This window comes from Haliaeetus albicilla, chromosome 13, assembly GCF_947461875.1.
Source record: "Haliaeetus albicilla chromosome 13, bHalAlb1.1, whole genome shotgun sequence".
In the NCBI taxonomy this organism is placed as follows: Eukaryota; Metazoa; Chordata; class Aves; order Accipitriformes; family Accipitridae; genus Haliaeetus; species Haliaeetus albicilla.
The window spans coordinates 33,175,376-33,200,100 of record NC_091495.1 but is presented as its reverse complement, the minus strand read 5'-3'; the positions used below and the strand labels follow the sequence as shown (position 1 = coordinate 33,200,100).

General features: G+C 36.6%; 1 protein-coding gene across 5 annotated transcripts in view; it reads right to left on the bottom strand.

Annotated features, from left to right (window-relative positions):
* SIPA1L2 (signal induced proliferation associated 1 like 2) overlaps nt 1–24,725 on the bottom strand; it is a 151,911-nt gene that overhangs the window by 107,340 nt on the left and 19,846 nt on the right. For all 5 annotated transcript variants that reach the window (XM_069800746.1, XM_069800747.1, XM_069800751.1 and 2 more), the window contains exon 2: nt 13,137–13,209. The gene's annotated coding sequence lies outside the window, so the exon portion shown is untranslated. The remainder of the gene's footprint in view (nt 1–13,136; nt 13,210–24,725) is intronic.

Here is a 24,725-nt window from a genome sequence, read left to right as displayed (position 1 = left end):
GGGATACCAGTAAGGCCTCCTTCCATGATATGAAACAATTATACACCATTCTGTAATTTAAATGTAAGTAGAGAAATATGTTTACACTGTGCTTAGCTCTACTTCTGCTAACTAGAGAAGAAATCCCAAGTAAAAAAACTATTTTAGTAAAATCTTCACTGAGCAGTATGCCCAACATAGTTGGGCAGTTGCAGGGCTGAATACTTAAGGGAAATGTACCATGTAAAAAGGACAGAGCATCAAGGTGATAACACTTCAATGAAAATAATGGGGCTACTGCCTGCATGCAAATCAGCATGGTTATCAGGGGTTGAAAGGAGACAGTAAGTATATTCTAGTCAACACTAACACTCAGAAGTCAGTAAGAGCAATTAAAAAAAAAAATCATCATCATCTGTCAGTTAGAAAACTTAAGTTACATGTTAACAGTCCAGGCATGGAGTTGGGAGAAGGGAAAAAGAGGAAGAAGAAAGTAAATTAACTATAAAGTGAGCTGCTAGAGAAAATAATTTTTACTATGACTAGACAATTAAATTAAGCACTACGAATTAATTCTAACTAAAATTATAATTTCCTTACCAGTGTTTCTCTCAACCTCTAAGTCTATACAACATCCAAAACAAATCAGTTCTGCAGTCTTTCTTCTACCCACAGCCTGAGCAAGATTGGATTGCTTGATCCCTCAGGTTAGGAAGCATGTGAACACATATGCCTAAAATACATACCAGATATAAATGTATGCACCAGTAGGGCCAGGAGGTTTGCACGTGCCAACCGAGTTCAGTTCACTTCTCTTTTGCAACTGTGTGGATCACATGCACATAATCTTGTGGTTTAATTAAAGCAAAAGGAAAGAAGCTGTTGGACAATTATTTTATTATTTTAGGGAAGGGATAAAAGACAGGGGAGAGTACTGCATTAGTGGGTGAAACAAAGAGAAGGAAAGAGTATGAGAAAGCTCCAGAAAAGGGAGCATGTGAGCAATGAGGGGCACACAGTAGAATGCATGTTCCTATGGAATACACCCTGTCACCAGCCCACCACCCATCCACTGAGCTTATGGCCAACACTGGGGAAGGGTTAGTATGAGGGATTGATTTTTCTGGCAAAAGAAATAAAAAGAAATTCAGTTTAGTTAAGATTTATTCATATTTCACTCAGGACCAAAGTAATAGATTAAAAAAAACCCCTAATTTTAAATCAATCAGATGAGTAATGCATTAATACTACCTCATCCACATCAGCTGGATATTCACAAAGAAGATAGACAAGATATTATGGGGGTTTTACTGGGATGGAACTCTCATTTTATCCCAATACTCCAAGATACCATTATTTCTAATAATGCTCTACACAAAGGTCTATACCTCATGTGACCCTGAACAAAACACCTTATGTCTATCCAGAATATTTGTTTGATTATGTTTCTACAAGATCTACTAAAATATTTACCTTTATTCATTCTCATTTTAAAACTAACTTTAAAGTTTTAATCTCCTTGAAGATTTTAAATTTTCTGGATGATGACTTCAAAAATTTAGAAACTAACAAACTATATCTCTGCAAAAGGTATATATCTATATATATATATAGATATATACATATACACACACACACCCTGCATCATAGCAGCACCAAAATACTAAGTTTTCCATTTTTGCTTCAGAAATACAGTCACAGGTATAACTTCACTAGGCCCTATACTTTCTGTAGACTTGCAGCTGTTCCACTGGTAACTATCATGTTGTTCCTCTGTCATGAATATATCTGGTTTCAAATTGTGCTTTAGTTCACTTTTGTCAAACCAGGAAACCTGAAGCTTCCAACAATGAAATAATTACTTCAGTATATAGTTCTAGAAGCCATGCACACAACACCTCATAGTAAGCCACAAACACCTAACACAATGGAGAATTCTATTTTAGTTTCCTGTGTGAGCTTATAACAAAAAAAATACAAGGGCAACAGGAATATAAACATGGAGGTTCAAGACAAAATAATCTTATTTCATAAAACACACTTGTCAACTACAACTTAATTTCAGTATGCAGTCTGTCAATTTTTATATTTTCACAGTTACTTCTTTGAAGAGACAAACTGCTAACCCCCCAGAAATAAAAGAAAAAAAGAAAGCTTAAATTAAAAAACAGCCTTACTTTTAATTCTTTTAGCTACATCACTTTATTACCTTGATACAAAATGTCAATCCCAACAACTCATTATAGTGGTAATAATCCTATGACAGAACAAGTTTCTTTTCAACGTCATCCAGTAACACCACACTTCAGTAACTTAAAATCTATCATGGTTGCATATACTAACCTGTTCAAGAAAAACAAAGTATTTCAAACACTTATTTCTGTCATGTAGTTTAAGAACACTGTTTCCAAGTCAAACTATGTCAAACGCAAAGTAAGAGAGACCCAGGACTACCTTGCTAAATCTAAAAGTACCGTAAATGCTGGCTGCCCTGGAGACCAAGTTAGCTGAAATGCATGCAGCTGTCATATAATCCACACTCCTCCTCCTCCTCAGGCCAAGCTTTCAACTGCCAAATGTAATCTAATAATTAGCATATGTAAAGCAAAAGGGCTAGACTATGACATAAGTTTATCTGCTTCTTAGAAAATAGTTTTGAATTAAACCTACAGCCCACTCTGACCTTCAAAATTCTAAAAAAAAGCTTGCCAAAGAGAACAAAACAGGAAAAAACAATGAAATCTATTTACAGATGTATTCTAAATTTTAAAATGAGCAGGAAGATATTTATAAATGTTCTCTTCTTAAAAAAAATAAAATAAAACCTACTTTAGGAAAAGAGAAAACAGAGTAAAAAATCAAAGTTGCATTCTTTGTATCTGGGCTTCTAAACACAATATGAGAGGAACATTTATGACTAAGTAAGAGAAATTAAGTAAGTATCTGTGAATGGTGCTTTGGAGGCAACTGAAAAATAAAGGCAAAGTAGAAATAGACAGTCTATCTTATCTGTCAGTCACCCAAACATAATTAGCCATTATCATCTTTAACAATAATGAAGATCACTTTTCTACAATCTCCAAGAGACAAATGACGAAAGGATGTCACATACAGAAATGGCTAACTCCTCCTTTCTTCTAAGGAGACAGTCGGTTTATATGCTTAATAAAAAGTACATGAAATGGAAGTATGTGTTCCTGCCCCTCTCAGAAATAACGACTTCAAAAAATGTTTACAAATTTAGTTTATATTTTTGAGAAAACTTTGTTGCTGCAGTGGACTTTGATCCTCGGCATTTGCTGGCATGTAGCCCTGCCCTTCCTGAAGCTGTGCAGAGCAGTTCATGTCACTGGTCTTAAAGATGACAGAGAAATCTCAAGAAATTTCAAGGAGAAAATCTTCCTGTTTATTTTTTTTTAAGTATGATTCCTTTCCATCCATAGCACTTTCTCCCATTTGCAATTAGATGAAATACAAAAACTGTATACAAGCAGACAGTAGATGAAGTGGAGGATCTGGGAAAATTTTGTATTCCTCCTTCCCTGCCCCTCCCAGGCATGACAGAGTACACACTCCATTCATAAGGAGGAATTTGACAAGGCAGCAATTTAGTTTACCAGGCTAAATGACAACAGTGAGACGGCAAGACAAAGAAAAAACTGCAAAAAGTCTAACAGGTAAGAACTATGAAGTATGGTTCATAGCAAATGAATAACTTTTCAGAGGACTAACAAAGATAAATAGAGTACTTGTGAGATTTCTATTTTTGAAACTAGATCCTTCCTCTCCTCCTGCCCCCTCCTCTCCCCCCACCCATCTTTGGAAATAGACAGGGCTCCGAGTGTGCTGGGTTAATAACCAGACCAGGTCAGCCTGCAAGAGATTATTTTAAGCTGTCTGCATTTTTTAGATAGGAGTGGATGTGACAGGCTACCAAGAGAAGACCAAATATAACAAGAGGTCGCCTGTATCATATTATCGATATTTTAAGACTAAAATTTACTGAAAACAAACACTTAGACATTCCATAGACAGGGTAAAAATATTACGGCATAGCCAGTTTCACAAAATTCAAAGCACTGATAGCTCTTTTAGACAATCCATTTTGACCCTGAAAAATGCTTCCAAAACCTCATTAAATCTTTCCCCTGTAACGAACTGTGCCTGAAAAACAATTCTGATGTCTATTACCCTGCTACCTAAGCTCAGTAACCAAGGAATAAATGACCTGAGCACCTTCCCTACAACTTGATTAAGAAAGAGCTGCAAGTGACCTTGACTTAAGCTTTTTAATTCATGGAATTTATCAATATGTTCTAGCTTTTTTCTGATTGGAAAACACTCATCAGTTTTCTCCCCTTTTCCTATAAATTTTCTCAGAATTGCACAGAATCACTGCATAGTTGAGGTTGGAAGGGACCGCTGGAGATTATCTAGCCCAGCCCCCCTGCTCAAGCTGGATCAGACAGGTTGGCTGCTCATGGCCATGTCTGGTCAGGTTTTAAGTACCTTCAGGGACAGAGAATCCACAGCCTCTCCTGGAAGCCTGTTCCAGTACCCAACCACCCTTACAGCAGAAGTCTTTTCTTATGCTCAGATGGAATTTCATGTATTTCAATTTATGCCAATTGCCTCTTGTCCTGTCACTGGGCACCACTGAAAACAGCCTGGTTCCATCCTCTTTACAGCCTCCCTTCAAGAACTTATACATTGATGAGATGCCCCTGAGCCTTCTGTAGGCCAAACAGTCCCAGCTCACTCAGCCTTTCCCCGTATGAGAGATGCTCCCCTCCCTTAACCTTCTTTGTGGCCTGCACTGGATGCTCTCCAGCATGCCTACATCTCTCTTGTCTGAGAAACCCAGAACTAGACACAGTATTCCAGGTGTGGCCTCACCAGCGCTGAGGGGTAGGACCACCCCTCTCAACCTGCTGGCAACACTCTTCCTCATACAGCCTAGAACACCATTAGCCTTCCTTGCCACAAGGACACACTGCTGGCTCATGTTCAACTTGCTGTCCACCCAAATCTCCAGGTCCTTTTCTGCAGTGCTGCTTTCCAGATGGCTGACCTCCAGTACGTACTGGTTCATAGGGTTATTTCTCTCCAGCTGCAGGACTTGGCATTCTTCTTTGTTGAATTAGGGAGGTTCTTCTCTGCCCACTTCTCCAGCCTGTCGAGGTCCCTCTGGATGGCAGCCCAACCATCTGGGATATCACACACTCCCCAGTTTTTTATCAACAGCAAACTTGCTGAGGATGCACGCAGTCCCATCATCTGGATCGCTAACGAAGACATTAAACAGTACTGAACGCAGTATCAGCCCCTAGGGCACACCACTAGTAACTGGCCTCCCGCTCAACTTTGTGCTGCTGATCACAGCCCTCTGAGCCTGGCAGTTCAGCTGGTTTTCAGTCTATCTCACTGTCCATTTATCAAGGCCATCTCCCCTCATCCACCAAGACAGCCATCTCATCATAGAAGGCTATCAGGTGGGTTAAGCAGGATTTTCCCTTTTTAAATCCATTCTCACTACTCCTAGTCACATTCTTTTCCTTCACGTATCTGGCAATACCTTCCAGGATTGCCTGCTCTGTCACCTTCACCGAGACAGGCAAGGCTGATCTGCCTGTACTTTCCCAGATCCTTCCTGGACATTTGCTTTTCTCCAGTCCTCAGGAACCTCTCCAAATTTCCATGATCTTTTGAGGAAATCAAGAGTGCCCTCACACTGACATCAGTCAACTTCCTCAGCATTCATGTGTACATCCTATCAAGTCCCACAGACTTCTTTATGCTCAGCTTGTTTAAATATTCCTTAATTTAATCCTCCTCCATTGAGGGTAAGTCTTCCTTGCTTCACACTCTCCAGGATTCTTGAAGGCCTGTCTTTTCAGTGAAAACTGAGGTGAAAAATGTATTGAGCACTTCAGCCTTTTCTGTGTCCTTTGTCACCAGATCCCCTACCCCATTCATCAGTGGACTCATATTTTCCCTAGCATTCCTTCTACTGCTTATGTACTTGTAGCAGGTTTTTTCTTGCCCTTCACATCCTTCACCAGCTTTAATTCCAGAAACGCTTTCACTCTCCCTGAACCACTTTCAAATTCTTGGATTTTTTCTGGTTTGTTTGGGGTTTTTTTTTTGTCATTTCTCATCTTTCCCATTCTGTTACATGTTCTGTTTCTCCAACTTTCTCTGAGAACTCTCTCCTTTGCAAATGCATAGCTCTTTTTTCCAAACTTCCCACTCATCCTGCACAGTTCTGGTACCAAGTAAAAACAAGCTCATAGGATATGTTTTTGACCCATTCTTCAGTTTATCTTCAAAAGTATTTGCATTAATTCTTAATTATTTCAAATATTCCATCAGAGATCTTTTTCTGCATGAGCCAGAAACAAAGGACTTCAATTAAGATAATTTATTGTAATCCTTCATTTTGTATAAAAGAACAATACACAATTCATTTTACTGAAATAAATTAGATTATATGAATTAAGAGATCAAGATGATGTGCATCCTTTCCCCTCTCCCTCCCAAAAACTTTCTTTCAATTCTTTTTATTTGGTTATTAGGGCATTTGTTGTTTCTTCTTACATCTTTTTAGTTAGCACCAGTGGTGCATCAGCCTCTTCCTCAAAGAGAAAATACATATAGCATTTGCTGAGAGCTAGGGAAAGGTTTTACACTAGGTTTCCCCAATTTTTTGAAAATAGCCATCCCTTTCCCTACTAAGACTCATCACTCTCCAGCTCTTGATCCTAGCTCTCCTTTGCTTATACCCAACCTGCCAACACTCCCTCTTTTTTTCCCATGCCCTCTCCAAAACAGCTAGCACAAAACACAAATTAGTAAGCTCTTCTGTTTTATTAACTTGCAAGTTAATCCACCTTAACTTCTATTTTTGGCGAACCTCACTAATAATGCATGCCTTCACAAGTGGTCTACTAGCGCTTCTTACTGTTACCTCTTTATTACAGTGATATAGCATTGGAATAGGTGAGAGGGTCCTACTACTTTCCAAGTCTCAGTAAGCTGAATGGACAGATCCAGTCAATCTAATAATTCTTCCCAGAACCACAGACTTTGTGAAACACAGTGCAAAGAAATCTAACACAGCACAGGTATTTTTTTGGCTCGCTGCCTTTAGGAACCAAAATAGCCCTCTGCCTCAACTGGTAAGTCCTGCCTGATGTACGACAGTGAGAAGGGAATCAGACTGGGAAGATCAACTCTGCAGATTGATATGGTTTTACAAAACCAAACAAACAACTCATAACATTAATAGTATTTTGTACTATGTGACCTAATAACTTCTTAACAAAATATTGGATCCCTTACCCATGACCTCTCCACCCAGGTGACAGATGAAAGAACTATTATGACAATGTACTGCTCCAAAACTGAAGTACGTAGCACACCATGCCTTGAAAAATAAAGCAGCTTGCTATTTTATTTATACCTAAGTATATTTTAATTCTTCTCACAGAAGAAATAAAGGATAACAATTTGGAGATTGAAAAAGGATATTTGAGACATCAGACACCATACAGAATTACTTAATCTATTACGTTGCTATTGACAAAAACAGTATGTGCCTACCTGCATTTCTAGCTAGTTATTTTTCACTTACTGGTTAGAGCTAAAATTCCATCATCATTCCCTCATCACATCTGGAATACTGCATTCTAGGTTCTCCAGTACAAGACAGACGTGGACTTACTGAAGCAAATCCAGCAAAGCACCACTAAAATGATTAAGGGATTGGAGCATTTTTCACATGAGGAAAGGCTGAGAGCTGGGACTGTTGAGCCTGGAGAAGAGACGGCTCTGGAGGGGGGATCTCACCAGTGCCTGATCAGGGGCAATGAAACAGGAGCCAGACTCTTCTCATTGGTGTTCAATGACAGAACAAGAGGCAATAAACACAAACTGAAACATGTGAAACTCCATCTAAACATAAGAAAACACGAGTCAGACAACAGAACAGGTGGCCCAGAGAGGTTGTGGAGTCTCCACCCTTGAAGACATTTAAAACCTGACTGGACTTGGCCCTCAGCAACCTGCTCTAGCTGACCATCCTTAAGCAGCGGGGTTGGACTACGTGATCTCAAGAGGCGCCTGCTCACTTCAGCAATTCTGTCATTTGCCTAATACAGTTCAGCTTCTGAAAACAATTTTCTTTGCACCAAATACAAGCCATGTTTTCCAGGAAAAAGTTATATCACACTATACTTTACATATATCATTGGATCAAATTTACGGCTACACATTCTTTCTTTGCATTAGTTTCTGAAAATATGGTACGTTTATGCACAAACTACAATGTTCTGTCTACACCCGTATAACTATCAACACCATATATAAACTGTCAATAGTTTAGGTTTTCATTAATTTACATATATACACAAGCCTGTAGAAGCAGGTTCTTTCCTAGGTCACAAATATACTACCAAAATACCAAACTTCAAGACTGGATAAATTGTCCCACTTACCTGTGACCCTATACAATAACTATCAGAAATAAGAAAGGAATAGTGGTTCCGTAGCTAGTGGTTCAGTTTATCAGTTGCTAAAGGTGAAGAGGGGTGGACTTATTTTAAATTTATTTATTATTAAAAGGGAATATGCCACTGGATGCAAAACTAAGACCAAATGCTGCATTTAGGTTTACTGATTCTATATTCGCTTCATATATTAGGACACATGCTCCCAATGAAAAGGTCACCCAGGAAGCAGATGATGACTTAGGCAAATATGGGTAAGTTTATCACTTAAATCTGGCACTTATATATTCTATGTGGATTTACAGCCTCTAATTTTATTATCTGTTCCTCTGCCTTAACAGTACATCTACAGATATAATGTAGGCCTGTGCAGTCGCAAGAGCTAAACAACTTAATGTAAGTAATTTAGATTCCTTTTTAAGTAGCTGAAATTGTAAACATTTCACAAACATTTAGTTTTGTGCAACCACTTTTAAAATACCTCTTAAACAGAAACAAACTTCAAATATTTTTTACTTTTTAGTGTTACCACTCTTTAATAAATGGTTAACTACTTAATTGTCTTCAGATGCAAAACCACTGTCAGTTTTCTACAATGGGAATACCTTCCTATCTTCTCATGCCTGTACTTACAATAGCAAAAGAGTGACTAAGTTCTTATGGTCTACAAAATACTCTAGGTTACGTACTTCAAAATCAGGATTCCCAAAACTGCTAATCAGTACCAATGCTACCATAATTGTAAGCTATACCCAGAGAATTATTTTGACATAAGCATTTTCACAGGATATATGGAACAAAAACAAACAAGCAAACAAAAACCAAAAGTCAATGTGTATTTAGTTCATGGATGAGCAAACCACAAGTTTCTTTTCCCAGCTGTAAACAGCAATATTCCTTGTGTTACATTCCTTGTGTTACATACCTTGCAAATTATGAAAGAAAAAGAATGTACCTCATTAATATATCAGCACATGCTAGATGAGACATCTGTAATCCTCATTCTTTTTGCAGCATTATTATAGTACAACTACTCTTACTTTGAACCACCGAAAGAGAGCAAAAGAGAATTACAAATTATATTTTTCAGCTTCTTCCAGATTTCTTTAAACACTTACTATCCCTTGGCTAACTATACAGCCAAAAGATAAAGCAAATGCAATACTAGAAGTGGTTATCATACAATACTAGACTAGATTTACCAGTGTTAAGTTCTTATTACATAATCAGCATTATTCAAATGCAGATATTCTTGACAACACAAAATACAAAATATGTTACAATATTGTCTCAGTCTGACTATTTCTGAAGCAAAACACATTGTTTATGCGAAAAGTAGTAGATAAGATTTTCAGAGGTATGTTCTACACCGCGATTAATATAGCAGAGCTTCATCAGGCTCAGTAACACAGGAGTCTGGTGATCTTATTTCACATTACAGAACAGACCATTCATTGAAAAATGGAGTCTTAGATGAGAAGGGGAAAGAAACTATTAAGTTGAGCAAAGGAAGCCACTTAAAACCTGATAAATGATTGAGCTATTGAGCATCCACCTAGTTTAACTGCTGTAGCACACAGAAGGCAGAGGGGCTCAGGTGGCTGGACAGAAAGTTCGATTTTCTTGCATCAAAGCATAAGCCAACCATGCCAAACCACGGGCAAGTACTGTCAATTATTCAGACTCTCCTAAATCGAAGATCTTTTGAATAGATTGACAAACCTGTACAGAATCCAAAAGTGGTTATCTTCATACAAATCTCTGAATGCATAATAAATTTAAATAAAATAATAGTAAAAAATAAATCCTTCTTTCAGAAATTTTTTTTCTCCTAGAAACAATATGTAGTTGGAAATGAAAGTTAAAAGTTTTACTGGTGCCATCAATATGGTACAGACAGAAAACTGCTACAGTGGGAAAAAAAAAGAAAGTACAAATTGCAATTGCATGTAGAGTATTATAAAGTATAAAGCAGAAATTATCTTCAAGCCTGCATTTGAAACACCTGGAATATTCTGGAAGGACAACCCTGTCCTGTATCTTAAACAGGCATGGGTACTTCACAAGCAGCTGTTGTTAGAAATTCTGCCCTCTCTCTGCTCCATCTCCCATGTTTGGCTGGCCTCCCCGGTCAGGTATCTCACCTATGCTGTAGATGTCTGTCATGGGAACTGCAGGACTATACCGGCCTCAGTCAGAAAGAAAACTATTGCCTCACACCAGATGCAGCCTAGTCAGAAAAGCTGGCCACCAGCATGGACATTAGATGCTTGAGCACAACTTTACAAGTTCAGTTTGCCTCCTAGGCAAACATAGCTTAGCGTTGAACTTACAAACAGTGAAAGATTTTGGGATCGTTCCATTTTAAAAAAAAAGAAAGAAAGAAAGAAATAGATTGTAGTTTTATTTTCCTGCTCCAAAATAGGAATATTTTAGAAAAAAATGGATCATGCAAAATAAGCTTTTGTCATAAAATAGAAGCTTCTAACCAGCTTCAGTAATGAACTTTTACATTCTTCCTGTGTAAAAGAACATAGAGTAATGGAGCACTGTATTTACTGCAGAAGTATGGTGCTTGAAAAGACTGGAAATGAAGAGACTAGAATGAATACAATAAAAATATGAAGTGTAACTTATTTAATATTATTTATTTATAATCATATATAATTTATAGTTTGTCTATATAAAATTTATCCACTCTTACAAAGCCCAACATTTCAGTTATAACAATAATCTGAAAAAAAGCTAAATTCGACTAGTTTCTCAGAATTTACTATTTTCCTAGGTATAAAGGTATATCATTCCTTTTTTTTGTGCTTTGTGCAAAAGAGAAAGACAAAAGAGAAAAAGTGACTACTACAAAAATTAGCAGCCTAGCTTAGAAGATTACCTTCTTCTAACCGATTTGATTTCAGATTCAGCATATCCTCATCTTACTAATCTCGAAAGAAGGGAGGTAGAAGGGACTCAACTTTCCCTCCGCCTCCTCCAAACCTGCCCATTACATAGAAAGAAGGAACACAAGTACAGCACTTCTTCCTATGACACCCATTGAAGGGTAACTTAGTGCTAACATGAAAGTGGGAACAATTTGAGAGCTTGTCTTTAAGAAAAGTTTTCAGCATTTTACTTTCCTACTTTCTCCTACAGCAGCTGTAAAATTTTGAAATGCTGAGTTATATCAAAGTGTAGCCTTAAATCTACAAACATTTATTACCTCTTACCTTTAATTTTTGGTACACACCTCTGATACATGTTTGACATTAGACTGCCCCATGAACATTGCATGAGCCACAAGTTATACTGTGGCCCTGTGCTAGTCTATTTCTTCTCTACAAGAGAAATCTCCCACAACTACTACTCCCTTCTCACTACTATCTCTCTCACCTTGTAATATGAGAAATCCATATTGCTAATTTTGCATATATATCATTGCTTTTCTTTTAAGTTAGTTTTCTTCAACAGTTTGTAAAAGACTGGAAGTTTTTCATTTGGACCACAAGCAGCTAAGCATAATTCTGAAACTCTTACTCAAGTCTCACACAATTATACACAATTTATTTTCCACTTTTTATCATTATCAATATGATACTCCATTCTTCAAACAAAAATAGTTACAGTACATATTTACAATGTCTGACAGTGACCACATTACTAGATATATTAACGGAAGAATTATTCATGTGGCAGATTTCTCTCTAGATTTTAGTATTCTTGGTGAATCCATGGTGTGAAAATATAAGGAATGAATTTGAATCAAGTTTTTCAAGTTTGTAGTGAAATACTTCCCAAATGTTTGCATGTTGTTGAAAGTAAACAATTTATCTATAAAACCCCAAAAGCAGGTTTTACTCATTTTTTATTTTCTGTGTATAGAATAAACACGCATGCACACTTGGACAGGAAGGTGTTCATCCCCCAATAAATTATTCATTTCTTCACTGTGCTGCAAGGGAGCATGTCTTCATTAGATGACAGATTGTGTTCAGCCAACATGACGCATTTCTAAACCTGAGCCACACGCTAGAACTATAAAACAATCCAGTTGGACTAGATCAAAGAGTTTGCAGAGTTAGGAGCTATAGGAGTATGACTGCACCTCTTAATTTCTGTTGCAGAAAATATCAAGATATCATGATTTTTGGCAACTGTAGGCTCAGGATTTTCTACAAACAGCCTAATTAGCCCTTAGAAAGGGCGCTCTTTCAGCGTATTATGCTAGTGTCTATTTCCAGTCATATTAGCTCTTTTCCAGGGGAAGACCAAGCCAAGAATTTCCAAATCACCAAAATTATGATTTTATTTTTGGCTTATCCAATACATTAAGGAATGCAATCATCCTTCTATATAATAACAGCTGTATAATAAACGTTGCCTCAAAGTCATTGTACCATATGCTTCAATATTAATGAGAGGCAATCTGCCAAGTTCAGATTTAAAAAAAAGACTGAACTTCACTTGTATGCCGAGCCATACAAACGATTCTCTTATGGGTTTGTTAAGATGCTCTAGATATCCCAAAGAAATTCTATTTGTGAGATGTCAAACATCAAGAAAGATAGTAGCACAGCTGCCATTTTATCTAAAAGGCAGTGTGATGCTACAAACATACTAAAAATATATTTGTCACTCGTTACAAATTATGCTTACCTTTGGCTAGAAGGATTCATAAAGGATGCCAACTTGAGTCACTTTTTTTCTGATATCAGTAAAATGGAGATACCTGCAAGTCAAATGAGAAAGGTTTGGTTTTTTTTTCTTTTTAGGTGAACATGTCCACTTATGCTACTAAGGCATAAGTAAAAACAATAATCTTAAATGAACACTTGTGTAAAATGAGAATCTACTAATTTATATGTGAAAATAAAATATCAAGAACAACTCGATGGCTTTAAAATTCAGCAGTGTAACACATACCATATGTACGTGTTGCCACAGAGAATTTAAAGCTGTTATCTCTGCAAGTTCCTGGCAATAACTGGGAAAAAAGCTTTGCTAGGGGAAGAGGTCATGAACCAGTAGCTACTGAACCATCGGACTGTTTCATTATGGCTCTGCTTCAAAGGTCATGATAAAGTGTCCGCAGCTATTTCTAGAACCATATTATAAAAAGCAAGTGGTCTAATAACGTTTTCAATTACGAGAAAAATTTGTGAAGTTCCATAAAATGTTTTGAAGGAAGATAGTAGTCAGTTCACCCAAAAAGTTTAGAAACATTCAGTGAGAATCTGTGGGATGACTTACAGCTAATAAAGTATCTAACGCTGCAAACTTTACATTTGACATTTTTACATTTACTTCTGAATGAAGAAAAATAAAAGTATATGTGAAGTAAAAATATTTTAGGTAGGTCTGTCTGATCAACATACAGAGATATAGAACATAAAACTATCATGTACCAATAAGGTGATTTGGCTTTCTATTTTATATCTGTGCTAACACAGTTTCAAAGGGAGTTCATTTTAGCATGACCTCAGATAGTAAAATCTAGCTTGAAAATACACAATGTTACATTCATATTGAAAGAAGGGAAAAAGAAAACACACACACAGCAGGAACAGATGTTATTTCCTGTACTAAATCACCACCATAGGGATAAAAATAATTCTAGTGAGTATTTTACAGAGTAGTGCATACAATGGAAAAGAACACAAAGCCTCAAAATCCTAAATCAACTGCAAATCTAGGTGTTACAGACAGCAGTAACATAAACAAACAAAAAGCCCATACAGATGGAATGCAGGACAGTTTACAATCATCTTCATCTTAGGCCTAGCCAAAACTAGGCAGCCACTTAAGTCTACTTTTACCAGTATGCTCACAGTAGCAAAAACCTCCTGGTGTAGTTACAACCTAGAGCTTGAGCAAACACTTTGCCAGTATAGCTTTTATGGGTGAGGTAAAACAAAACTAAACTATACCAGTAGTAGTTGACCAACATCATTAGATGACTAATCTGTTTGCCAACAGAAGACACGATTAAAAAACCAGGATATTAAAAAGAAAAATCTCATTCCTAGCCTAAAAATTACATCTGATGAAGACAAATTTCAAACATAAACCTCATTCAAGTAAAAGCTGAAACTAAAGCCAGAGACAAGCATTTTAACTTTTTTCTTCATGAATCGTGGAAGAACTTGAGAACACACTAACAACATCTAAAACCCCTAAGAAATAAGAGTATCCAAATTCTAAACAATCCTTGTACAGGGTAAAACAAACAGCTGAAGAATGAAAGGAAGTCCAGCAGGACAGATTTGTTTTTTCACCTAGATTATTACTGGGAGCAAAACTATACATCCTTGTACCAATTGTAGACTAGCATGTGTTTTAGTCTAAGCTGACAAACTGGAGAAAATGATTTAAAACAAGGATTATCACAATTCATAAATTATACACATACTTCTACATAGGTACAACTCCATCCTATAGTCTCATAGTGTCACTGTGAGATAGACATTTATTCCAATGTAAAATTGAAATTGAATCATAAACTACATCAAATATATATACATAAAAACACACAAAAATATTCAATAAGCCTATCCAGGCTATGTTACAGATAAGAATAACCAGAATCCATCCTTATTTTCCAATAGGAGCCTCTGGATTCATAAATTATATTATCCGGATAAGAGGAAACATCAGCCATTAGTCAGCACAGAGGGAGAACCAGAAAAGTAAATACACAAGAAGAAAGCAACCGCAAAAATGGAAAATAAATTTTTTAGAATGGCTATGGAATCTGGTCAATTTTCCAAAAGAAACTGGATTCAATTTTCTATAAATAATTTTGTGAAAATATTATCATTATTAATATTGTCTTTCTCACAAAAAAACCCTTAAGATGTCTTCATACATTGCAAATCATTAGAAGAGCAAGCTTCAAACATCTGTCTCAAAGACAATTTCCAGATTGCCTGTTTATGGGAGAAGAAAGTGGAATCAATTGATCCACAGAGTAAAGTAGGATTTAGAGGATTATGTAGCTCTTTTCTGAGGCAGCCAAAAAGGAAAACACTAGGCTTTATCCACATATTAATTTTTTTTTTTAATCCAAAGTTCTTATGCAGAACACTGCATCAGGAAAAAAAAAATTTAAGAATTGAAAAGAAAAATATTGTAATATATTTAAAAAATAATTCATGATTTCACCAGCATTCTAAGAGTTTTCTTCATAACATCTTACCCCTACAGTCATGAAGGTCCACAAATGAAAAAATACTCAAAACAAAGTAATGTATGTTCCCTTAAACTCACATAAAGTAACAAATTCTAAATCAGAAATCAGGAGTAACTATGCCTATTTTCTCTAAATGTACTTTAAAACTTATTTGTAGCATTAGACATCATAAGACTTGTGTGCCTAAGGCGATTATCATACATCTGTTTTAATTGGACATCTCATCTTTTACTATTCCCAGAGTCCCACGTGGGTTGCTTTATTCTCCAGGAAGTAATACGTGCATCTTGTTTGCTGGTTTGTTAGTCTTTTCTTGTTCTAAACGTCCTCTGGAATTGAAAACTAGAGCCTTGCTTCTGCAGGGTATGTCACTGAGGAAGCCAACTTGGCCAATGACAAGGCAAAGAAGAGTTCACGTAAGATAATCTGAAACACAGGAAGAAGTAATTCCTAAATAGATTAAGAAGGCCAATCCTTGTTAGTACGCCTGTTTGGCAAAAGGTCAGACATTCATAACTGTTGCCTGCCATACAATGCACCTCATTTTCAACTACAAAAACATGAATTTTCTGCATGAATCTTTGATATTACTTATGTCTAGTCTTTTAATATTTTCTATTCCTACTTTGTTATCATAGGAAAATTGGAAAGAGAGAATAATACTAGTACCAGACAACTGATTTTCTCTGGCCCAGTTTTCTTTCTCTACCCTATAAGTTTGGGCTATGCAGAAGAAACTGATTCCAGAAAGAATGGGCATAAGGGCAGCATCCTCGTCAGGAGAGCCCAGTGGCAAGCAGGCTTCCTAGTGCTCTGAAACACTCTACGGACGGTCACTGCAGTGGTAAGCTCCACAGCAAGTTCAGTACGTCCAGAATATCAACTTGCTGCAGTCAGTCTCCACAGCAAGTTCAGTACGTCCAGAATATCAACTTGCTGCAGTCAGTCTCCACAGCAAGTCTGATGTACCCTGAACATGCTCGACTCGCAGTATAGGGGCCATATTTCTGTTGGGTTATCTGAGGCAAAATAGTAGAACTTTCATGGGAGGGAAGAAGCAGCAGTAAATCTCTGACAGGTAAGCCTAGCAAATCTACGAGAGAAGTTTGTCTCAAACTCCATACATACAAAAATAAGCTGGATTTATTACATTTGCAAGATGTATAAAGAAACCATGTCTTACATGTGAAATATAAACCTAGTAGTTTCCTCATTAAAGAATATTCAGGACAAGAACGTAATTACATCTGAGATCCCATTCACTCTGAAAAAATATTATGTTCAAAATTATAGGTAGTCCAAGAAAATAAATTCCACATAGCACCACAAAGACTATCTAATGCCTTGCTGGAGTCATTTGGCCTAGATTGTAGGATACTATGGGCATTTGTTTCTTCAAGACTCCAAAGTTTTAAGAAGAAACCTTATGCTTTCCTCTATACCTAGACAGTCTCATTCATGACTTGCAGTAGCTCTTTTGGTAACACTCTACCTAGAATGAAGAAAGAATTAAAAGCAAAACAAGCAGACAGACACTTCTGGCCTAGAAGAACACAAAACCAAACACAGGCAGCAAAGGAATCATTCTGTTTCTTCTATAAGGACAAAGACAGGGCACATACTCCATTCGCCAAGACATGCCAGAAGATAGACCACTCTCGGTTGCCATTTACATACACACATGCACACACACCAGTCTTATTTGCCAAATTAGACTGAAATACCCAGGCATTAGAATTTCTGTGTGAGGAACTGGATCCATCATGCAGGGGGAAAAAAAAAGAAAAAAAAAAATCATTTCTGTAACAGGGAACACTGCTGTTAAGGCTTTTTGTATTTAAGTACCACTTTTGAAACCAGAAGTGGAGTTCGGTATCTATTAAGCAAGCAAGATTTTTTACTTTCTTCATTTCCATGCTTACAATTGCTTTTCCTCAGTATTCAAGCATTAAGTACTTTAAATATATGGAGCAAAAGAAATGGCAAAACCTGCTACAATAAATTTCTATCTTCAAGTGTGTCTACAGCAAAAGAACTGCAGATAAAAGATACAGCTAATGACAAGTAATATTGTATGCATATTTTTCTCTACCCTGCTCAGTTTTATTGGCAAAACTATTGTCTGTCCTATCAGCTTATACATACAACTGAAGTTTCAAGAAAGTCAGATTATTCTACAATGCTTAAACAGAATTTAGAGTTAAATACCTAATCCACAATTCTTACTGGTGATAAAGGTTCTTGCTGGTGCTACAAAAGATAAATGAAAATCAAATAGCCATTCACAGAAACTCATTTTATAACACAGGCAAGAATAAGATATCCTGACACACACCAGAATTATAGTTAATATATTTCACAGGTGAAGCAGAACTTTGAAAATATGTACATTCTACACGTACATTTGAAACCGTTACTTTCAAGACAAATCCAATTATGACTTTTTTTAGCAAAGACAACTGTATTTCAAAGACAGCCAGCTGGAAGACAGATGTGCAAAAGTAACTTGAATCAGTAATTAAAAGTACAAGTATCAAAAGTGTTTGCTTTTAAACAAAAGCCACATTCCATAAGCTCTTAGTTTTTATTTTGACATGTAGCTTATACCTGATCAAGTTCTTACAGTGATCACAGGTTACACATAGGATTGGGGACCAAACCAAAGCACTCCATATCCTAACTCCTGCTTTCATTTCAGCAACTAATGGGGGCACCTAGCGCTTCTCAGGGTCAACACTGCCGTGATTACATGTATTTTGCCATTTTTTTTCGCTCCGAACACTAAACTCAATTTAACTGCATATAACTTCCAATACTCCCAACACAATAGGCTGATCTCCGTAAAGGCACTTTTCCTTCCTTTCATACAGAAAATATCCTGTAAACAGCCTATTTCCTATTCTCTAAGTGACTCCTTTTGTTTACAGGAAGGAAAGGCAACAGAAATCTTGCCATAAAACAGTGAGAGCTAAAAAGTTCTGTTTCACTTCCTACTGTGCAGGTGTTTCATACATGAAATCTATTGTAATTCTTCATTTTGAAGAGAAAACATGCAGCTTCTTTTTTGAAATACAGACTGAGAAATAGAAAACAATAAAGTTAAGGAAGTAGCAGCACACTTTACTGTGAAACAAAACACAGATATACAATAAACAAGCCATAAACAAGATCAACATGTATTTTTTCCCCCCTCAGCTCTGTATAATGAGACACAGAAAAACAAAAGGTACCAAGACAGAAAGTGAAATGTAATGAAAGTATGGACTCAAGAAAACAACAGATATTCCTGATCAGGCATTCACTTGGTTTGTACTGTATTCCAGTTCTCCCCAAACTCCACCCTCTTTTCCATGTAGTTCCTGCTGTAACACACTCAAAAGTGTTTTTTCAAGGCCCTAAATGTAAGCTAAACAAAGCAGTATCTTTGCTTTAAAACTTGTAAAATCCCTGGCTTTGAGCACCACAATTTTATACGTTAACTTGTGAACTGGGTTTTCCTTCTAAATCTGTAAGTTCTTTCTTCTTTTTATGCTGCCCAGATACACATGTAAAAATCAACGTTCCAGCCACCTCTGACTACAAAAAAAACCACAAAACAAAAAAACCCCCTCCCTTATTTGACAAATTGGGGGTTTTTTTGGATACAAATGCTGGTTGCAATGTTACAATGTCTACTTAAAACCAAAACTGGAATTCCCCATTTACAGATTATTCTTGGACTCTATTCTGAACTGCTGTAGCAAAGCCATGAGCACAATGCAAAATAACTTGTGTTGGTTCAAGATGCCTGGCACCTCAGTTTGTACACTTGTTTGTGAGTTTCAAAAATACCAACATTCATCATAGTAAGAATTACATTCATCTCTCCAAGATCTGTATTTCTCTATTGCCCAGTAGTGTGTGGAAAATTCAAATAAGTCAAGCAGATGAGGGCACTAACTATGTACTAGGCTACACATACCACTCAGTTTAAAAGGAAATTGAGAATTTTATCACCACCGCATACTATCACAGCACATCTATCACAAATACTGCCACAATATAAAATTATATAAAATATAAAAATACTGTCACAAAGTTAAATTTGCCTCTCTGTAGAAGGGATACCTTATTTGATCCAGGCTGGCCTAACCTCACCAGCTACAGGTCAGTTTGCAGGTATTTCACCATCACAGTAAACACTGTTCCTAGTTCCACATACCAGTCCCTGTGGGTGCAGCAAAGGAGGGATGCCTCCCCCATGGATGCCCTTCCAAACTCTGAGCATCTAGCTGAGCATAGCACAGGGAACAGCATTCAATTACCAGAGAGCATGCTGCCCAAACACCCATCTCTTATCGTAAAGCAACAGCAAGCCAGCTGGAAGGACAGGTTGGGCCCAAGACAATTTGAGGCTCATCAGATACATCACCACTGTTTCAATCAAAACACTTTCAATGAAACATGCAATTACTTGGAGTATGTTAAAAGCAGCTTTCCATACCAAGCTGAACTGTCCTGTTATGTGATGAGCTACCTGGCAAAACAAATTACATCACTGCAGTCTGAATACTTAAAGAAAGATTTGCTAATTAAGGGCAATTAATTACACAGCAGTACTAATTTGAAAAGCAATATCCATTCAGCTTTTGTCTGCTTAAGTCTCAGATTGACTGAGAAGAATTGTTTATGGAACCTGCTGAGCAACCTGCAACTTTGGATGATCCTTCCTCTGAGCTGGATAATAAAGAGCACTTGCTAAGAGACATAAAAGGTGGACAGTGCAATATACGCTTTTGGTTCATTGTCTAGTAGTGTAAATAGGTCTACCCTTAGGCCATCATAATTTTCTTATATGCACTCAAATGTAACTATACCTTTCTCCTGAATATGAAAAATCAACTAACCCTGCTTTGACCTGGAAGAGTTATACCACCTCAAGTAAAGAATATTCTTCATTATGAAAACAGAAAATGTAAGGCAGAGATAGCTCTACCTTTTGAAATTCCTTTTCAATTGGGAAAGGGTTTGTGCATTACACCAAAATGATTTTGTCAGAAACAAACAGAACACCCTACATTGCCCATCATTTCACTAGATGTCTTTTTACCTACAATAAATTGGCAATTAATATGGAATGTAATTATTTTTAATAAAAGGCGATAAACAAAGAGCTAAATCTTTATCATTTATATTTTCAACATGCCACTTCACTCACTGCCATTCATGTATATAATGTGAACACCATCTTCATTCCCACCTTTTTTTATCTTTCTTCTATGAAACAATGTTCAGCTCCCGGCATTTTTTTCTCCCTTTGCAACACCTCATTTTGACCACACAGCAAAAGCATGTAATAATCAAGACCACAAAGAGAGCATGAAACAGTATCAATTCTGGCACTACAAAATATCACATTTGGACCACAAATTACAGAAAATACAGTAGATAACATTGAGTAGATAGTATAACCCCTTTCAGATCTATTCTGTCTTTGCCGCTTTTCTGTTCTCTGCCAGGAATAGCTCAGCATTTAGTCCTCACGTTTATATTTTTTTACTTTGTACTATGCCAGACTTCATCACAGAAATGAAGAGGGAAACAGCTTAAATGTGAGTGACTTGGTATAACCACAGAAAAGCTGCGTACCACACCTCACCATGAAAGAGATAGGGGCTCTTAATTTCCCTGAATTTCAGAGTACAGCAATAAGACATTTGCAGTGCTAAACACAGTAAAAAGGAAACCTCGTGAAAGTGTAAATGCTGAAAATATTAATGATAAAGATGAGTTACCAGCTTGGAACTGAATTTACTAAACAAGACAGAAATCATTGACAGTATCCACAGAAAAGCAGATTAAAAAAAAAAAAATCAGATAGAGGATGAGGTAGTACCCAACAACTTCCAATTAAAGGTAAGAAGAATACGGCAGCTGACTTAGGGCAACTGCTTAAAAGCAGCAAAGATATAAAAAATTATTCACAGGTCATAAAACAGGTTTGAAATAAACTTAACTAAATTACAGTGTTGTGAATGCTATTCACAGAAATAATAAGATGAATTTTTGTTTATATATATTGTTCCCATAGGTCTGCTTAATATTTTATTTGTCATTAACTTTTTTCTGGGGTGAAAAAAATACTTTTTGTTATTTTTTCAAGTGGAAAGCAAGATTTTAAGTACTATGGAAAAACCCAAAACATTTCTTTATCAGCTTTGTTTTCTTCCAGAGTGAAAAGTAGGATGGTTTTCAAATGCTATCAGTGGAGGGAATTCATTTGGTATTATTATTTTCTCTCAGAAAGAAGAGTTTGTGAATGTCATTTGTGAATGCCTTACTCTGTGTAGGATATGCCTTTTGATAGCGTTGCTTGCTTTTTCAAATAAACATATGAGCCACAGTCACTTTAGAATGGGGAAATAAAAGAAAGAGAATAGAGGATGAACAAAAGCCTAATTGGTTTAAGTTTTGGAGTGGCTGAGAGATACTTCTGGAAGTCATGCAGTCCAACCTTCTGCTCAGAGCAGGACTGTCATCAACACTAGAAAAGGTCAGGCATGGCTTTGTCTTGCTGAGTCTTCAAGACTTCCAAAGATGGAAAATTCAACAGCTTCTCCAGGCAGCCTGTTCCAGGGCTGTATTGGCCTCCCAGTAGTGTTCCTCCTACTTCTTCCTCGTGTCTAACCTGAACATACCATGTCACAGTTTGTGGCCAATCTGGTGCCACTGAGAAAAATTCAGCTCCATCATTTTTGTAACTATCCTTCAAGCAGCTATGGGATACTCTTAGGTCTTACTAGTTTGCCGAATATAGAAATTAATTTGATCATTTCTTCATTGAACACAATTATAATAACCTCATAGTGCTTTTCATACACACTGAACATACGCATTTGATTGAAAATCCTATTCAAAATTCTGTATAGTCCTCTATTAACCTTAATACTGAAACAACACTGAAAAGATTGACAATGCCCAGAATTGCATTTGAATGTCTCCCATTTCCCTTCAAATATCAGAGACAAAAATAGGATAATTGGTCATAAAATTCATTCCAAGAATATAAGTCTCATAATTTACTACCATTGCTTTTTATAGTCAACACTCAATTACAGGGTGTAGAGTGGAATAAGCTGGATTAAACACACACACAATGCAAAACAAAGTGGAATACATAAGGTAACTACACAATAGAAAATAAAGAATTAATAGTGACCCTTTTGAGGAATACAGAGATCTGAGCTATCATCTAAGCTGATAAGTACACTATAACATACTGTAACAAGAACACTATCCCTCTTTCAGGTCCAAAGGGACTAACTTGGAAGCAGCCCAAAACTTTCAGCATCCCAAATACCACTAATCCATGTCCATAGATCAACAGGATTTGGTGTCAGGTTTTGGGTACACATTGATCCTACCTTCACTGAAGTAAAAGAAGGGCTGTCATAGACAAAAATCACTATGATTTCACCCATCAAGTGAACTGGGGGAAATAATATCTTTTAGGAAGGTTGTAACACTGGATGTTTTAGGATATGGTAGCTGTCTTACATTAAAAAAACTTGAAGTCCATGAAAGTGTAAATTTTATATAACAATTTTTATTTGAATAAACATGTTTTGGAGGTTGGAATGAGATAATACATCTTTACATACTTTACAAAATTAAACTAATTCTTCTTCAATTACTTTGACTAAGGAAACATTTTTACTATGTTTTCGATTCCCATTGCAACTAGAGCCCAATATTTATATACTTACACTAGAGTCTAGGGTATATTCTGTTTGCCTGACCAAAAAAACCAAAAATTTACTCATCACACTTTCACTCATCCAGTGTTTCTATTGGGCAGGCAGGGGAAGTTGTTGGATTTGGTTCCCCTCCACTCCCCCACCCCCATCTCCTGGATACAGCTGCAGAGAAGGCTCATTCACAAGCATTTTTAATACAGGCAATTAGAGTTGCCACCTCTACTGCTGTTTCCCAGCCCTTTGCTTTTTACTGAATGGCAAAACACAAGAAGAGTCAGTGGAGAAACTTCAGACTAGAACTTGGTTTCTGGTCAGGATTGCCTCATTTTGATTTCTTTTCCATTCATGTTTGATGGATGTATTTTTTCTCTTCTATTAAAAAAAAAAAAACCACAGAATTTTGATTGTACAAGTTTTCCAGTTTAAATTCTTAAACCCATTATTCTTGCAGACAAAGCTTCAATAACTTACTTCAAACGTGGCATAGTTTGTGTGATTCTGAATGAAAAACACACAGTCTGTATTTCAGACATGCCTAAATATGCCAACCTGCCAATCAAACTAGAAGCATCGCAAAGGCACTATTGCGCAAGAAGAAAGATGAGGAAAGGCACAGATAATAGCCTGCCTCCTGTAAAACAAAAACTTACTAAGAACAAGGTTTGTTTGCTGTACCAGAAATATGTGAAAGCAGTATTTGTCACGGACTTTTATAGACTTTACTGTCTGGGGAAAAGAAAAAAAAATACAACACATCTAAATTACTGAATAATTAGTAAGGATAACAGTTTCACTTTGCCATGTGCCATATACAGCAATTTTCTTTCCATCTTCAGTAAGATAGTCCCTGGGACACCTGCTGTCGCTGAACTTTATATAAATGTACTTAACTGTGGAGCAGTTACAGCTATTCAGTATTTGTGAAATAGGAATAATAGCCACCTATAAGATGGAAAAAAAAAAATAGTTGGCCAAGAGACAAATCCACTCCCCATATTTTTGCACACAGTTTAGAAATCAGCACGCACCACAGAAACAAAAACAGTGTTAAAAAAGGCATTTAAAATCTCAGTTTAAAACTCTACCAGTTAAGATGTAACAGATTACAACATGATTCAGATATGACCTAACCTTACTTCTAAATAAAACAACAGTAAGCAGGTTTTAGACATATTTATTTAAGAACTTCAAATAAATGTAAATATAAAATCAGGAGACTACATTAGGATAATATAGTTCAATATATTCAAGTAAGTTTTTGGTGAAACAAAATGCAAATGACTACATTTATAGAAAGAACAACTCATTCTCTCAATGTGT